The sequence below is a fragment of the Cebus imitator genome, unplaced genomic scaffold (assembly GCF_001604975.1).
Source record: "Cebus imitator isolate Cc_AM_T3 unplaced genomic scaffold, Cebus_imitator-1.0 Scaffold88, whole genome shotgun sequence".
Taxonomy (NCBI): domain Eukaryota; kingdom Metazoa; phylum Chordata; class Mammalia; order Primates; family Cebidae; genus Cebus; species Cebus imitator.
In genome coordinates this window covers 2,799,822-2,817,402 of record NW_016107403.1, presented here as the reverse complement: position 1 = coordinate 2,817,402, position 17,581 = coordinate 2,799,822, and the positions used below count along the sequence as shown (strand labels likewise).

General features: G+C 41.6%; 1 protein-coding gene across 6 annotated transcripts in view; it reads right to left on the bottom strand.

Annotated features, from left to right (window-relative positions):
• RASGRP3 (RAS guanyl releasing protein 3) overlaps window positions 1–17,581 on the bottom strand; it is a 129,820-nt gene that overhangs the window by 72,083 nt on the left and 40,156 nt on the right. For 3 of the 6 annotated variants that reach the window (XM_017534870.2, XM_017534867.2, XM_037740750.1), the window contains exon 1: window positions 11,488–12,279. The exons of 1 other annotated variant lie outside the window; for it this stretch is intronic. The gene's annotated coding sequence lies outside the window, so the exon portion shown is untranslated. Of the gene's footprint in view, window positions 1–11,487; window positions 12,280–17,581 lie in introns of those variants that run through there. 2 more of the 6 variants (XM_017534866.2, XM_017534868.2) reach the window with 1 other exon arrangement.

The window sequence follows — 17,581 nt, the reverse complement described above, 5'->3', positions numbered from 1 at the left end:
ACAAGTCATGTTCAGTCGCCTTATGGCTGTGTAACTATTAATCACATAAACTAAAAAAGTCTCAGTTTTAAGTCTAAGTGGCTCCCCTGTCCCTTTGAACATTTTAGATGCTATTCTCTGTATGTTTCTAAAGTTTTGTTAATGGATTTCTTTCCTTCTTTTCTTTCTTTTTCCTTTTTTTTTGAGGCAGAGTCTCACTCTGTTGCCCAGGTTCGAGTGCAGTGGTGTGATCTTGGCTCACTGCAACCTCTGCCTCCTGGGCTCAAGCAATCCTCCCACCCCAGCCTCCTGAGTAGTCAGGACTGCAGGCATGCATGCACCACCATGACTAACATTTTAATTTTTGTAGAGGCAGATGATATGGTTTGGATCTGTGTTCCCACCCAAATCTCATGTTGAATTGTCATCCTCAGTGTTGGAGGCAGAGCTTGGTGGCAGGTGACTGGATCATGAGGTGGATTTCTTATGCATCCCTTTGGCACTGTTCTCACAATAGCAGTTGTCACAAGATCTGGTCATTTAAAAGTGTGTGGCTCCTCCCACCTCTCGCTGTTGCTCCTGCTTTTGCCATGTGATGGATGTGCAAGCTCCCACTTGGCCTTCTGCCATGATTGTAAGCTTCCAGATGCCTCCTCAGAAGCAGATGCCGCTATGCTTCCTGTGCAGCCTGCAGAACTGTGAGCCAGTAAAACCTCTTTTCTTACAAATTACCCAGTCTTAGGTATTTCTTTATAGCAATACAAGAACAGCCTAATAAACAGCGTCTCCCTGTGTTGCCCAGGCTGGTCTCGAATTCCCGAGCTTATGTGATCCTCCTGCTTCAGCCTCTCAAAGTGCTAGAATTACAAGCATGAAGCACCATGGCTGGCATTAATGGATTTCTTAAGGTGGGAGAATCAGAATTATTCCAAATGCTCCGAGTCTCAAAGTTTTATTGTTGTTTTCCTGAGATGGGATCTCACTATGTTGCCCAAACTGACTCCAAACTTCTGGGCTCCAGCAATCCTCCTGCGTTAGCCTTCTGAGTAGCTGGGACTACAGGTGAAAATCTAAAAGTTTTGTTTAAGGGTAATAGGAAGGTTTTTAAAATTTATTTCCAATAGTCTCTGTATAATGCTGAACCAGGCTAACTGCTTTTTAAGGAATCCCTACCTTATATAGGCTAATGGTATACTCATACACTGATTATTCAAATTGAAACATCCAAAATTTCTTTAACTCCCTCCTCTCCTACATACCAATATACAATTAATCTCAAGAACAATCAACTTTACCTTTTAAATATTTTGAAAATTTTTACATCCTCTCTATTATCATTGTCTTGATTCAAACCTATCTTTGGAATCTTCTTTTGGTCTTCAATATTTTTCTCTCTAATCTCTCCTCCTCATTGCCTTCAGAGATTTTTTTTTTCCCGGAATGCAAATGTATTCATGTTGTCCCTTTTTTTTTTTTTTTTTTTGAGATGAAGTCTTACTCTGTTGCCCAGGCTGGAGTGCAGTGGCATGATCTTGGCTCACTGCAACCTCCGCCTCCTGGGTTCAAGTGATGCTCTTGCCTCTGCCTCATGATTAGCTGGGACTACAGGCGTGCATCACCACGCTCAGCTAATTTTTGTATTCTTAGTAGAGACGGGGCTTCATCACGTTGGCCAGGATGGTTTCGATCTCTGTCCTTGTGATCTGCCCACCTCGGCCTCCCAAAGTGCTGGGATTACAGGCATGAGCCACCGTGCCCTGCCAACATTGTGAACTTTTTAGGAGAACTTATGTTTTAGAAACACATACTAAAATATTTACAGATGGAATGATGAAATATCTGGGGTTTACTTCCAAGCTAATATGGGAAGAGGAGAACATGGGTAGGGATATAAATTAAATAAGTGACCATGAATTGAAAATTGTTACAGTTAGATAATAAATGGGGTTCATTATACTATTTTGTCTATTTTTGTATATGGTTGAAATTTTCCATTACAAAAAGGATTCTTTTGACTCTAAACAGTTCTCAAAAATACGTATATGCTTCAGAAGGGTAAACCCTACTGTTAACACTCTGGAACTATCTTATCTTTGCCCCTTTTCTCCCCTCCCTCCTCCAACATGTATCCCATGATTCAGCTCTATCAAGTTACACGTTGTTCCTGGAATGTACTCTTTCAAATATACCCCTTTTCTTCTTGAACAATGACTTTGTATCCTTTTATATCCAGCTTAAATGTGACCAACCGTAGGGAATCTTTCCTGACTCATCCCAATACAGTTAGCTATCTCCTTTCTCTGAATTCCCACAGAACATTTTGGGAACATCCTGTTCCTTTTAAAAATATTGATCTGTTAAACAGTAAAATCCTATGGGATAAATTCCATATTCTTCATGTTTGTGCAATACACAGCACAAAAGCATATGTTTAGAAATACCAAGTGAGTCCTTTGTAGGGACATGGATGAACCTGGAAACCATCATTCTCAGCAAACTGACAGAAGAGCAGAAGATCAAACACCGCATGTTCTCACTCATAGGCGGGTGTTGAACAGTGAGAACACATGGACACAGGGAGGGGAGCACTACACACTGGGGTCAGTTGGGGGGAAATAGGGGAGGGACGGTGGGGGGTGCGAAGCTGGGGAGAGATAGCAGGGGGAGAAATGCCAGATGTAGGTGATGGGGAGGAAGGCAGCAAATCACACTGCCACGTGTGTTCCTATGCAACAATTTTGCATGTTCTTCACATGTACCCCAAAACCTAAAATGCAATAAAATAAATGGGAAAAAAAAAAAAAGGAAAAAAGAAATACCAAGTGAGGCCGGGCGCAGTGGCTCACACCTATATTCCCAACACTTTGGGAGGCCAAAGTGGGCAGATCATTTGAGGTCAGGAGTTCAAGACCACCATGGCCAACATGGTGAAATCCTGTCTCTACTGAAAAAAAAAAATACAAAACTTAGCTGGGTGTGGTGATGGGTGCCTATAATCCTAACTACTCAGGAGGCTGAGGCAGGAGAATTGTTTGAACTAGGAGGCAGAGGTTGCAGTAAGCTGAGATTGCACCACTACACCCCAGACTGAGTAACGCAGTGAGACCCCCCCCCAAAAAAAATAGAAATACCAAGTGAATCCTCTTGTATGAAAATATATTCTGAATTTTGTCCCTTGACTTTTGTTACCTAAATGTAAATCCTGGCTCCTACTAGACTGTACTTCCTGAAGTTTTGGTTGAGGAAAATTTTTAAAACTGGTGACTAAAGCTCAAAACAATTTTCCAAATATGTTAGCCTCTCATCTACAAGTTAGATATGTGATGGTATTCCAAATAGTTGCAGAATTTTATGCATGACACATGTCTCCGTCATCTTTGTAGCTGAAAAAGACAAACCTTCAATTCTTACATAATATATCCACCATCACTGTCTTAAGTCAACCAAAGTTCCCGCAACTTCCAAAGAGAGGTTGAAAGCAGTATTTCTTCTAAAAACATAAAGAATTAAAATAGCATAAGATATTTTACACTGGTTCTGCTTCAAGGTCTGCTTGGCCCTTTTATCTATCTGTAATCATGGCCCTAAGAAACATTTTATGGGAATGAATATGATTGTCCCTCTTGGTGCCAATATTATGTCACTTCTTATAAAAACCAAATATATTTTAAAGCAAACTGTCACTGCTAGTTAATCAGCTAGTCCAACGGTCATGATCTTTTTCCTACCTGTCACCATCTGAGATAGTATAATGATTTTTGAGCATAGCCAGAGGCTTAGCTCTGCAGGAGCACCCTGCCAAAGACACAGAGCGGCACAGTTGAGAGAACACCTCAATAATAAAAACTGAATGTGTTCTGGGCAGAAGCTAAAGAGAGACTGCAGGGTACAACCACAAATCCGCAGAGTCCTAGGGTATTTCTTTGTCCTGCAGTATCCTTTTAATAGAAATGAGTATGCATTACGCATGACATGACATAATGTCAATTGCATGACAAGGACAGCAGAATCCCAACTCCACAGAATGCTTCCCTTTTCAAGAAGGCATCATCAGTTTTAACATAGACATAGTGAGAGACAGTGTGATTGGATGAAAAAGGCACCTACTGTGTTTCCAGGCAGACTAGGACTGGACTCTTACTGGCTTGTGACCTTCTGTAAGATATATGACTTCTCTAAAATTTATTTTTCTCTTCTGCAAGAGTGCTAATGATGTCTACCTCTGAGTGATGTGAAAATAAATGTTATTTCCTCTCTCAATAGCAGACACAAGAGAAGGAAAGTAGATTCAGAATCAAGAGTGACTGGGGAGAGAAATGGATTACAGAGAAATCTCTCCAGCACCACCATTCAGACTGGGCACTGTCCTTGCCATAAAAAAATAACAATCTCTAAAACATCCTGTCAACTCATATGATTTCGAATGGCAAGCATTCCATGCATAAGTGGAATACTTTCTACTTTTAAAAAACAGAACTGAAAGCTGAGCAGAGTCCAAAGTTCAGTCAAATAAAACTCATGATATGAGTTTTCCAGAACCAAATATGGAGATTTTACCCAATTCTTCAATTTAAAACTGTTTAAAATTCTTGAGCAGTTTGTGAGCTCCAGAAATCTGTATTAACTCGAGGCTTGAAGAGATTCATCCCTGATAGTCACAAGAAAGTTGTTAAAGTGTGGCCAGAAGAGGACATTTCTTCTTTACTCCTTTCATCCTAGGTCTAGGGAGTTCTGTAAAACCAACCCATGTGTGCCAATTCCTAGGAAGAAATCCTCCTGGTACCTTTCCAATGTTAGTTTACGTAAAAGACTCCACGGAAACTTGGTTCAGCCAAATTTGAATTGCTGGATGGAGGAGAAATTTTACTTTCTCAAAAAAAAAAAAAAAAACAGAGAAGTGACTGAGCCAATTTTTTTTTTAATGGAGTCTGGTTCCATCACAGATTGATCACCTGTTTGCCTGAGTTATTCTGTAGCTTGTCACCTCCCCTTTTGGTCAATTTATTAATTATTAAGGTCTCTACCATAGTACAAACACCCAGATGGGAAAAGGACAAGCAATTAAAACCATATACACACACTCAAATCAGTTACTTGTTTGTGATTTTTTTTTTTTTTTTTTTGAGACAAAGTCTTGCTCTTGTCACCCAGGCTGGAGTGCAGTGACATGATCTCAGCTCATTGCAGCCTCCACCTCCTGGATTCAAGCGATTCTCCTGCCTCAACCTCCCAAGAAGCTGGGATTACAGGCACACGCCACCACACCCAACTAATTTTTGTATTTTTAGTAGAGGCAAGATTTCGCCATGTTGGCCAGGCTTGTCTCGAACTCCTGACCTCATGATCTGCCCCCCTCGGCCTCTAAAAGTGCTGGGATTGCAGGCATGAATCACCACACCCAGCCTTGTCTGTGATTTTTGAGACAACTAAGCAATAGAAAAGTAGTGACTAGGTGGGGTGTGGTGGTTCACACCTGCAATTCCAGCACTTTGGGAGGCCAGGGTGGGTGGATCACTTGAGGTCAGGAGTTCAATACCAGCCTGGCCAACATGGCAAAACTCCATCTCTACTAAAAATACAAAAATTAGCTGGGCATGGTGGCGAGTGCCTATAGTCACAGCTACTCAGGAGGCTGAGGCAGGAGAATCGCTTGAACCCAGGAGGTGGAGGCTGCAATGAGCCAAGATTGCACCACACCACTTCAGCCTGGGTGACAGAGTGAAAATCCATCTCAAAAAAAAAAAAAAAAAAAACAAAAAAACAGTAAGTAAAACATGCTTCTGGGATTAGATATGAATTTATTTTTTTACATATTATTTTTCCCACATTACTAGTTCTCTGTCAAAGTTGCACCTGGAACATGCTCAGAGCTGAAACTCTAAGAACACTTACAATACTTTAGCAAATCAGTGGCATAATGATCTTGGCAAGGGGCTTAGAACCTATTGTGGGGTAGAGATCAATGCACCTAAACCAACACTAAGTTAAATGTAAAGATAGGGCAGAATTTGGCAAATAGAGACTTTAGAAAATCTACCCAAATAGAAACTTAAAAGATGGGATATCTGCAGCCACAGAAATCATTTATACATTGAGTCGAATCTTCACTTACAATAGGGGCATTAAACTTTCTATTACCCCAAGTTCTACAGACTATAATCCAGGAAGGTATATTTTTAACTTACTATTTCTTTTTTTTAAAAATCATATTTCCCCTCTGTCCTCTTGAAAAGTGAAGAAAGTTCTGATGATTACAGTCATCACTAAAGAAAAATGCTCTTTGGTTCAGTTCAGAAATTAAATGTTTTTCAGGATATTTTTTAATTCAAAGAAGGCTATCTTTCACATTCATACTCAGAAGTTGCTTTAGAAAGAAACATGATAACAGCAACTCTTGTCACAAAGCTGTTCACATGTTTTTCCCCTACCTCTAAGCCCTGGCCATTACAATGCGCATTGTAAAACCATCAGGCAACATCACTGCCATTTTTATGCCCTTGACAACACTCTGATGATGCTGTCATAGGATGAATTGAATTGCCACATGGGGAAATTGACAGATACTGAAGAGTCTCCATTATTCTAGCAAGTTAAGACTCTCTCAGTTGTGGGCAGATAATTGTGCAGAGGGAAATGATCACAGTGAACACAATTCACGGTGGCTAGAGTGTGCTATACCACCATAGGAATACAGGTGCTGTACCCAGGCAGAACTTTCAAGAATGCCAATGGTTTTGTTGGGCAAGGAGTGTGCAGGCTGAAGAGCAGAATGCAGTTTTCATATCTCAGGAAACAACCACATGGTCTCTAAAAGCTGAATGTTACATCATGTCATGTTGGTATAACCCCAACTTGACCACATGAGTCCTTCAAGGGAGAAAAGTGGTCACTTAAGTTTCTTTAAAAATATTACCCTAAGATGGCTAGGTGCAGTGGCTCACACCTATAATCCCAGCACTTTGGGAATCTGAGGCGGGTAGATCACCTGAGGTCAGGAGTTCAAGACCAGTCTGGCCAACATGGTGAAACCTCATCTCTACTAAAATTACAAAAATTAGCTGAGCGTGGTGGCACAATGCCTGTAGTCCCAGCTACTTAGGAGGCTGAGGCAAGAGAATTGCTTGAACCTCGGAGGCAGAGGTTGCAGTGAGCCAAGATCATGCCACTGCACTCCAGCCTGGGCAAGAGGGAGGAATCCTGTCTAAAAAAAAAAAAAAAAAAAAAAAAATTACCCTAAGCAAATACTGTGTCTGCAGACTAAGCTGACCCTGTTTCCAAAGTCAGACATCCACAGGCTTTGGAAATATCATGAGTGGCATGTCACAAATCAGTTATCTGTTCACTTTTTGCCTATCAAAAGAGAATACAAATTATACAACTTTTTATCAACAATGATAATTCCACAGATTATGAAAGTGCATGGTCATGAAATAGTTGAAATTGATCTTTCTCTGAAAGATAGTACAAATAATAGAAAAAGCCTGGCACTTGGAGTCAGTAGACAGGAGATATAACTGAGCTCTGACAGTTACTTTTCCCATGGCCATAGACAAGTCACTCATTTTCTCTCGCCCTGTTTCCTCTCTGAAAACAATGGTGATGGTATCCTCCCTCTTTCATGGGATTGTGGCAAAGTGCAAGCAAGTGCTTTACGCCAGCATATATAAATGCAGAGGTTTGTCTTCTCAATCCCAAAGATGCGCTCAAAGATCGAAGCACAGTGACTCTACACACCACAGACTCTGAAGCAATAATAATCACTTGAAACAGCAAAAACCGCAAAGACTTCAAATCTCATAGAGGAGTAGGGACATGACACTGAAGCTGTTAACTCCAGGGGCTGTAAGTGACCCACCAATACCAAGGGAAAGGAGGAGCCAAGAAACATAACTTTTTAGAAGCAGATGTCTTTAAAACAAACAATTGGGCAAAAATGAAGAAACAAAATAGGTATTGTATCCCAGAATTTGTTTCCTTATTGTAAAAGAACCCCCCAGAACCAATTGAGCATTTTATTTTCTTTCAAACTAGCTCTAGAGTATGACTTGTGGACTCTGTCATGATTCTGAGTCCACTTCATGTGTCCCCATATAACACCCTCTGTACAATGCCAATTTCTACGGAAATGAGCAATTCCTAGCAAGAACTGGAGGCAATTCCCAGTGGTTGTGCTCTAGCAAACCACATCACTTACTACTACAGAGTTGGGTTTAGCTTTAGAGGCAGCAGGCAGGTGAGATTAAAGATTAAACATTCTTTTTTCATGCTATAAATGACTTGATCTTCAAAATGTGTAATCTTGTCAGCACGACCTTGCAGAAACATTGGTAACTTTCTCAGAGATATCTACATGTGGGGTAAGTGCCTGATTTTCCTCCTGATTAATCAAAGGTCCCCTGCTGATTAAGTACTACCTGGTGCTCTTTCTCCTTATCTCCAACCCAAATTTTGAAACTTAACCTAAAGTGGAGGAATGTGGACAGCTAAATGACATTCTTAAAAGGATTCAGGAGGCAGGTTTCTGTAAGGGTTCTGTGTGCCTGATGACCCAGAAAATCCACAGGTTCATGGCCCACTGATGAGACAGTCAGCGTTTTAGATATGCAAGTGCTGTGCAGAGAAGTGTGACTAAGGGCAAATGGCAGGTGTGGGCAGCAGAGAAAGGCACATCTCTCCTCCCTCTCCACTGTCAGCTCGTCCCCTGCCCTGTGACCCACCCCCTACAGCCACAGCTCAACTAAACGGAGCACAGTGACAGAGTACATGGTTTCTATTCATCAGCAACCTACTCAGACAACCAGCCTTCCAGGCTGAGCCACAGGAAACGGGTCTGCTAATAGCTTTATCAACACTAAGCCAGCTATTTGGGGTGGGGCATGGGTGGAGTGGCTGTCCTCCAAAGGAAAGGAGTGACAGGAAAAATGGAGGGAAAGGCCAGAAGGGGCGTGGGAGCCATGTGCTGGAGGTTAATAACAAAGTTCCAGTCGTCGTTCTTACCAACATGAGGACCATCGCTGAACTATTTTCAAAGAGAAAAACATGCCACCAGCCAGTGATCCTATAGAGCCTGGGCTTGGATTGTCACAGGGGGAAACCCAGCCCTTCCTGTAACGGAGAGCTCAAAAAGGCCATAACACACATTGTGTGTGTAATCATATTGTGCTGGAGATACTCTCATTTGCATGTTGTGAGTTTTTGGATTTAAACTGCTGGGATTCCACTTTTATTTTTTAATGTGTACAGGTTCTAAAGTCAGATCTAGATGTCCCTCCTGTCTGTGTCACGTATGGTCAAGTGACTAAAGGGTTTCTGAACCTCTGGAATAATAACATATAATACAGAGTTATTGTGAGGAGACTGAAAATAAACACACTGGCTTAGCACATCATTTGGCATAGTAAGTGCACAATAAATGTAAGGGACTGTTATTAGTGTGAAAATTATGATGGTAATAGCAGAAGCCTTGAGCTCTCTCTCTTGGCTCTGCACTGTGACTCTGATAAATTTGCTACAGTTTCCTCATCTTTGAAATGAGAGTTAAATTCACCTTCTATCATTCCTATCCAGGTCAAAAAGTTTTTGACTCAGTGGATGTACTATCTACAAGTAAAATAATTACTTTTTATTATTTTGCTATTAATATTTTGAAAAGTCAGGGTATTATGGGTTTTTTGAAATAGTCTATTGGCTTTCAAAAAATACGGCAGTTGGATAATTCAAAGAATCACTGACTCCCATTTAGACATTCCCTTCTCTTGTGGGACACTCAGTGATTCCAGAGACACAATTTCATCAGAGAGTTCTTTTCCACTACCAATTCTATGGAAAAACTGAAACTATACCAGAAACCAACTCTCTAAAGAATGACCCAGGAGGACCGCCAGCTTCCAGCAGTCAGACAGGGAAGTCACAGGCCACATGGCCACGGCCTGACCCAAGAACCTCATACAAATGCCATAACAAGGAACAGAGAAATGGGACTATTTTTCTTCATTGGTCACTCTAGGTTTTGTGGATTCTTCTACATTTCAAGGAAAAGAAGGTGGAGAACTTCTCAATGTCAAACTAGCCATTTGTTTAAACAAGGGCATTGGAAACTGCTTCCATCAGACAACATTGGTTGCTGCAGTACTCAAGACCCATTGTGTTGAGGGAAACTTGACCGCAGAAGTGGTGTGCCCCGGGTCGTTTTTAATCTATTCTCCACAAACAACAGGGGGTGGTGAAGGTGGAGAGAGACGTGTTCCCTCACGGTAGGAGGTAGAGGGTAAAAGAAAATTGTATAACTTGAGCCTGTAGGAGAATCCATTTGTCACAGGAGGAAGTAAGCGCACTCCAGGGTTGTCCTAGGCTTATCAGAAGCAAAACAATGATTTGGTAAGACTTCAAATAAAAACAGCCCCTCTCTGCTCACCCTCCTTGACGTCCATGCAATCTCCAGAAACAGGAACCTGTTTGGTATCTCCCTGCAGCCTCTGATTCAAAGACCTGTCGAGGTTTACGTCATCAGTTCAGAGCTCTGCCCTCTCTCTTTTCCCCTTTTGCCTATCCTCTGAAGCATTCCATCTGGTGACTACCAAGGAAGGACAAAAGTCACTGAACAACCATGGTGCTTGGCTTGCTGCTCTCCCAAGAACAAGCACCATTACTGCTGAATGAGCCTGAGGAAGAGCCGGTCCTCCCAGAGTTAATCATCAGCTGCAGGCAATGCTTTCCCCAGCCAGGTCATAAACAAGGAAGAAACAGCCTTAAGAAAACACTAAAACAAGGAAGACCAGGAGCAGCTGAACATTTTAGTTTTAAAGTAATGAAGGTGAATTAGTCTGTTTGGGGCGGGGGCGGGGGCGGGGGCGGGGGGGGGGCGCACGGGAAAGTAGCTATAAAATACAGCTTTCAATTAGTTGGAAAGCAGGCAAGAAATCTAAATATAATTCCTAATGTGAATATAAATATTATTTTGTCAATTTTCTATATTGCAGACAGTTCTACATAGTTAAATGAGATTCTCAAAAATTGAATAGGAAAAGTCAAGTCAACCATACAATAAATTCACAAGTCATTTTAAACAACTATGTTTTCAGGTTTCAGTGGTAGAAACAGATTAAAATCAAATCTAGTCATCAACTCACTTCAATGAAGTCTCTACTTCATAACCTGAATCTTGGCTTTGAATCTAAACACCATGGACCAGAAAACTCTTTAACACTGGGAAACAAACTTGGTATTTCCTAGACAGGAGTGAACCCACATGCCCCGTTCATCCTCAAAGCTATGACACCATTGCCGAAAATAACAAGTTCTAAAAAAGGGCTGTAAAAACACCAATGGCTGCTAACAGGTACAAATAAAATATCTCCTTCTATCATGCCAGAGGGAAACCAAAATCAAAATCAAAAGTTGTTGGTGGCTTGCAACACACACACACACACACACACACACACACACACACACACCCACACACACACGGAGAGAGAATGAAAGAGAGAGAGAGGAAAGTTCTCCAGTTACTTACTGGGGTGGTTTTGTCGCGGTATTTTTCACATCAGCACTCTGCCTGTCCAGCTGCCAAGTGCCGGAGCACGCCGAGAGCAGCTGTTTCCTTCAGGCTGGGGCTCTGAGTCCTAACCAGTCACATGCACCTCCTGATAAATACCGCCTGCCACCGTGCCAGGAGGTCAAAAACTGAAGATCATTCTTCTCCTCACTCACAAACTACCTCATAACCCCTGAGTTGGCTCAGCCATCTCATGAGCCTGCAGAGCAGGACATTCCACAATTTGTTTTCCTTTAGTGACAAAAGCCAAACAGCTGATAAGTCACACTGGAGGGCAGGTCACTACAAGTGGAAAGTTAAACGTGTGTGTGTGCAGGGGAGTTGGGGAGACCGGCTGGCTCCATGCTGTCTCCTCTCACGCAAGTTTTCACTGGGGCTCTCGAACAGCAAGAGAAAGGATTGGGAGCTCGGACAGCAGGTGGAAGCTGTTCTGAGTTCCAGGTGACTCCGGAGCACAACAACTGCTTGGTTTCGTTTTCTCGGAATCCCAGGCTCCAGTTTGTTAGATAAGCCGCAAGCCTGACTAAGTGGCTGGGACTGGGGCAGGCAGACTCTCACCATCTGAGAATGCTTAGGTTAGATTTCCAAGTCCCGGGCTCCTGAGCCAGGGCACGCGGAGGGGCAAATATGGGAGGGGTTAATGAAGACTATCAAAGGCAGCTTTATCTAAAGAGCTCGTGGAAGTGATTTCAGCTAGTTTAAGACCGAACTTCCGCATGGCTATCTGTTGGATTGCATCAAGCAGTTGAGATGATCAGCGAGTGTGAGTGCAAACAGAAATTATCACCAAGTTTACAACACACTTTACAGACGCGCGCTGCTGCCCCCTTTGGTGTGCTGGGAACTTGAACCAAACTGCGGTTTTCTGTCCCGCTCACAAACGTTGCAAACCATCCCTGATGTTTTGTTGGATTCAGATGTCTCCCCCGAGCTGGTGTTCGCACCCTTCCCTTTTCATCCTCCTTTCCCAGGAAAGCCCTTGGAGTATCTGACTTTGCTTAGTGTCCGACCTTAGGTATCTGACTTCTTAGTATAGTAAGGGCGACGCTTCCCCAAATCAGTGTCTGAGCCAGCCCTTCAGGTAGAGATATGACACAGAGGCAGCCTATTTGGTAAAGTGAACACCTAAAAAAGATGGTTAAAGTCCCCCAGGGGATTTCTGAACCATAATGAGCATGTTAAACTATCGACCTTGATTTTTAGTATGCAATATCTTACTCAATATAAGCGCAAGTGTGAGTAATCTTTTATATTTAGGCTTTGTCTCATAATTATTTACAGTGTTAATCAAACCAGAAGTTTTCCCCCTTACAGAAGATACAGTGTTTTCTAGAATAACAGAAAAAGACAAAAAACCCTCAGTCTCACCATACTATCAGGGGAGTAATTTGTTGTCAGCTTGTGAGAGCCCAAAGAGCAGGAAAAAGCTTACAAAAGGAAAATTTTGTAAGCACCAAAAGAAATCCCTTTCTCAGCATTTGAAGTTAGTAATAGAAGTAAACTTCAGGTATAAAAATGCAATGCACTAAAATACACAGTACCTTCACAGGCATTTTGCTTATGTGTTGATGTGACAATCTTCAATCAGAAACAGAAAAAGAGGCCTATTGAGGATTTGAAACATTATTTTGATTTGCTTACCCTCTTGTATTTACAGTAATGTGAACTTTTGTGATCTGATGGCATCCATCAGTCATTTTATTTACAATTGACTGGGTTAAGGATTCTGATGATCCATTGCATGCCACATAAAGAAAGAGAGACTTCTAGAAACTCTTCAATGACCAACAGAGACAACAGCCTCAGGAAAGGTAAGTTGTATTAGTCCATTCTCACATTGCTATGAATACTTGAGACTGGGTAATTTATATAAAGAAAAGAGGTTTAATTGGCTCATGGTTCTGCAGGCTGTACAGGAAGCATGATACTGGCATCTCCTTGGCTTCTGAGGAGGCCTCATGAAATTTACAATCATGGTGGAAGGAAAAAGGGGAGATGTGTCACATGGCTGGAGCAGAAGCAAGACAGAGAGGGGCTCTTTTAAATGACCAATACTTGCCAGAATTCACTATTGGCTTGGTGGTGGTGGGGAGTGTCTTAAGCCTATAATCCCAGCACTTTGGGAGGCCAAGATGGGTGGATCACCTAAGGTCACGAGTTCAAGACCAGCCTGGCCAACACGGTGAAGCCCTGTCTCTACTAAAAATACAAAAATTAGCCAGGCATGATGGCATGTAATCCCAGCTACTCGGGAGGCTGAGACAGGAGAATCACTTGAACCTGGGAGGCAGAGGTTGCAGTGAGCTGCAATGGTACCACCGCACTCCAGCCTGAGCAACAGAATAAGACTTTGTCTCAAAACAAACAAACAAAAAACAAAAAAACCTCACTCACTGTCACGAGAACAGCACCAAGAGGATGGTACCAAACCATTAATGAGAAATCTGACCCCATGATCCAATCACCTCCCATTGGGCCCTACCTCCAACATTGGGGATTACATCTCAACATGAGATTTGGGTGGGGACCACATCCAAACTATGTCATAAGTATAGATCAGGACTCTCCAACCCCCATGCCATGGACAGGTACCTGTCCGTGGTCTGTTAAGGGGCCAGGCCGCACAGTACGAGGTGAGCAACAAGCAAGTGAGCACGACCACCTGAGCCCTGCCTCCTATCAGAACAGCTGTGGCATTAGAGTCCCATAGGAACATGAGCCCTATTGTGAACTGTGCATGTGAGGGATCTAGACTACATGCTCCTTATGAGAGTCTAATGCCTGATGATCTGAGGTGGAACAGTTTCTTCCTGAAACCATCCCCATCTCTCCACTCCCAGTCTGTGGAAAAATTGTCTTCCATACCTGGTGCCAAATAGGTTGGGGACCACTGGTGTAGAGATTCTTTTCTAGTTCTTTTTTTTTTTTTTTTGAAATGGAATGTCTCACTCTGTCGTCCCAGACTAGAGTACAGTGGTGTGATCTTGGCTCACTGCAACCTCTACCTCCTGGGTTCAAATGATTCTCCTGCCTCAGCCTCTTGAGTAGCTGGGATTACAGGCACATGCCACCATGTGCAGCTAATTTTTTTTTTTTTTTGTATTTTTAGTAGAGATAGGGTTTCACCATGTTAGCCAGGGTGGTCTTGATCTCCTGACCTTGTGATCCATCTGCCTTGGCCTCCCAAAATGCTGGGATTACAGGCATGAGCCACCGTGCCCAGCTCTTTTCTAGTTCTATAGCCAGGAGAGGAAGGAATGGATCCTAAATCCTTCCTATGAAGCAAACTGTTAACACAGAGGCCAAGACCCAGGACCCTTTCAGTCAGAGTCCAGGAGTTTGACTAAAGGTTCTACAATAACACAGCCTTGCAAAGAAATGGGGAGATCCCATCTTTCTGCCCATACTCCCTACCGGTTCCAAGCATTGCCTTTGACTCAAGAAGAGATTCCCTCTTCCTGTCAAGAGGCCACTTCCCGCCTGGGCTTTTTGTCTCACCCTGTGCCTCCCACCTGTTTAGGACTCTCAGCAACAGCCATGCCTTCTCTCCCTCTCAGCTCACACTTCTCATCAGCTAAACACTCTAAAGTTCTCACATTGTCTTTATATCTTAACAACAATCTTTCTGATCTTTTGCTCTTTTAATTACTGCCCTAACTCCTGCATTTCCTCCACAACTAAGCTCCTGAAAAAAATACGTATCTCCACTATCTCACATCCCATTTGGTCTCAATCTGCTTGTGGCTTGGCTTTTTGTCCCCCACTTCACTGAAACTGCTCTTCCCAAGTCCCCAAAGACCAAGGGCAACTGACACTTTCTTGCTTTTATCTTACTTGACCTTTTGGCTCTATTTTACCCAACTGACCAAGCACCCCTTGCAAAGCTCTCCCATGATTTCTATAAAATTTTACTACTATCTCCTTTATCCTCTGGTCTGGACTTCTCTTCTGCTATCTGCACCTTAAGTGTAAAAATCTTCTCTTCTCGTCTTGCACTCTTAACATCCCTCATATGTTCTGATTTATTACTGAAGGGCTACTGTGATTTCCTAATTCATCACCTTGCCTCCAGAAAGCCTGTCTCTGCTCTCAATGTATGTCTTACACTTTAGGACTGAAAGCCTCTTGGGGTCATCTTAGGCAAGTTTGTATTCCCAGAACCTAGGATAGTGCTTGACTCCCACTCTAGCTGGCTGCTGCTTTTGTACATTTTGCTGCGGTTGCATATCTTTCTGTATTATAATTAGGTCTACATTTGTCTATATTCCACCCAAACTTTATCAACCTAAGAGAAGGCTTATGACTTATTCATTATATATCCTACAATGCCTGATACAATGCCTGGCATGTATGAGACATGTGGTGGAAACAATGCTCAATGAATAAATGAATAATTAGAGAGAAGGATCTTCTGTCCAGCCCATTAAGAAAAAATATAAGAAAAATTTGCAAAACTTGATTCTATATTAGGCTACCCAAAAAATTCAAGTAATTTCTTTCCAAAAGAAATTGGCCATATTTTATGATCACACTGTAATAAAACTAAACATTAATTACAAAAGTGTAAGTCAAAAAGACCCCAAGCTCTCGGGGAAACTTTAGAGTTTTTTTTTTTTTTTAAATCATTGATTGGAGAATAAATTAAAACAACTACAGAATGAATGCTTAGAAGGTTTCAATGATGAGAATACCACATGTCAAATATTGGGAGACATAGCCAAAATAATAATTAGAAGCAAACTGACCCAAGAAGAAGTCAAAACACAAATCAGTAGCCATGGAAAAATGTAAAAGTTAATAAGAAGTTATTTCCAAATAAAGCTTTTAGTCCAGATTACTTACACAATCAAGTTCTCTCTGAGCTTCAAGCACAATGAATTCCCTTGGCATATGAAGTGTTCAAGTGGACAAAAGTAACAGAAAGCTAACATAATACTCCAACTTAAAAAAAATGATAAAGCATAATAAAGAAAATCACAGACTAACTTCATGTGTAAACATAGTTACTCTAAAGATGTAAAAAATAAGGCTGGGCATAGTGGCTCACCCCTGTAATTCCAGTGCTTTGGGAGGCCAAAATGGCAGGATCACTTGAAGCCAGGAGTTTGAGATCAGCAGGGGCAACATAGCAAGACCCCATCACACACACACAAAAATAGCCCAGCATGATGGCAGATGCCTGCAGTCCTACCAACTTGGGAGGCTAGGGCAGGAGAATTGCCTGAGCCCAGGGATTCAAAGCTGCAGTGAGCTATGATCACACCACTGCACTCCAGCCTGGGCAACAGAGAATAACTCTTGGATTGCCACAATAATCTTGAAAAGCCATTCGATAAAATTCAATGTCAATTTTTTAATTAGTAAAACAAAGTTAAAAGACTTGTTTTTCACATGATACTCCATCTCAAATCACACACAGGCATCATACTTAATGATAAACTACTAAAAGTATTCATGCTAAAATCAGAAACAAGAAAAGGATGCTCATTATCACTACCATCCATTTAGCACTGTTCTAGACATTGGAGCCATTGCAACCATGCAAGAAAAAGAAACTAAAGAAGAATTTTATGAGAAAAATGGAGATGAAAATATTCAACCTGCATATTGAGTAATGTTCATTTTCTCAGTAGAACAAACTAAAATTTGCTTGTAAGTAATTAAAAAGTGAGGTGAACAGTTACGAATATACAAAAAATATATAAAATAAGTATAGAAAATTAATTGTTTTGGCCACAGAACAATTATATGGAATTATATGAAATTTTCCATAGAACTACCTAAAACTTAGAAAATAAAATAGAAAATAATTCTTATTTTGTTTTTGCTGTGCAGAAGCTGTGGAGTTTGATTTAGTCCCATTTGTCTATTTTGGCTTTTGTTGTCAATGCTTTTGGTGTTTTGGTCATGAAGTCCTTGCCTACACCTAGAAACAATCATTAGAGTGAATCGGCAACCAACAGATTGGGAAAAAATTTTTGCAGTTTACCCATCTGACAAAGGGCTGATATCCAAAATTTACAAAGAACTAAAGCAGATTTACAAGAA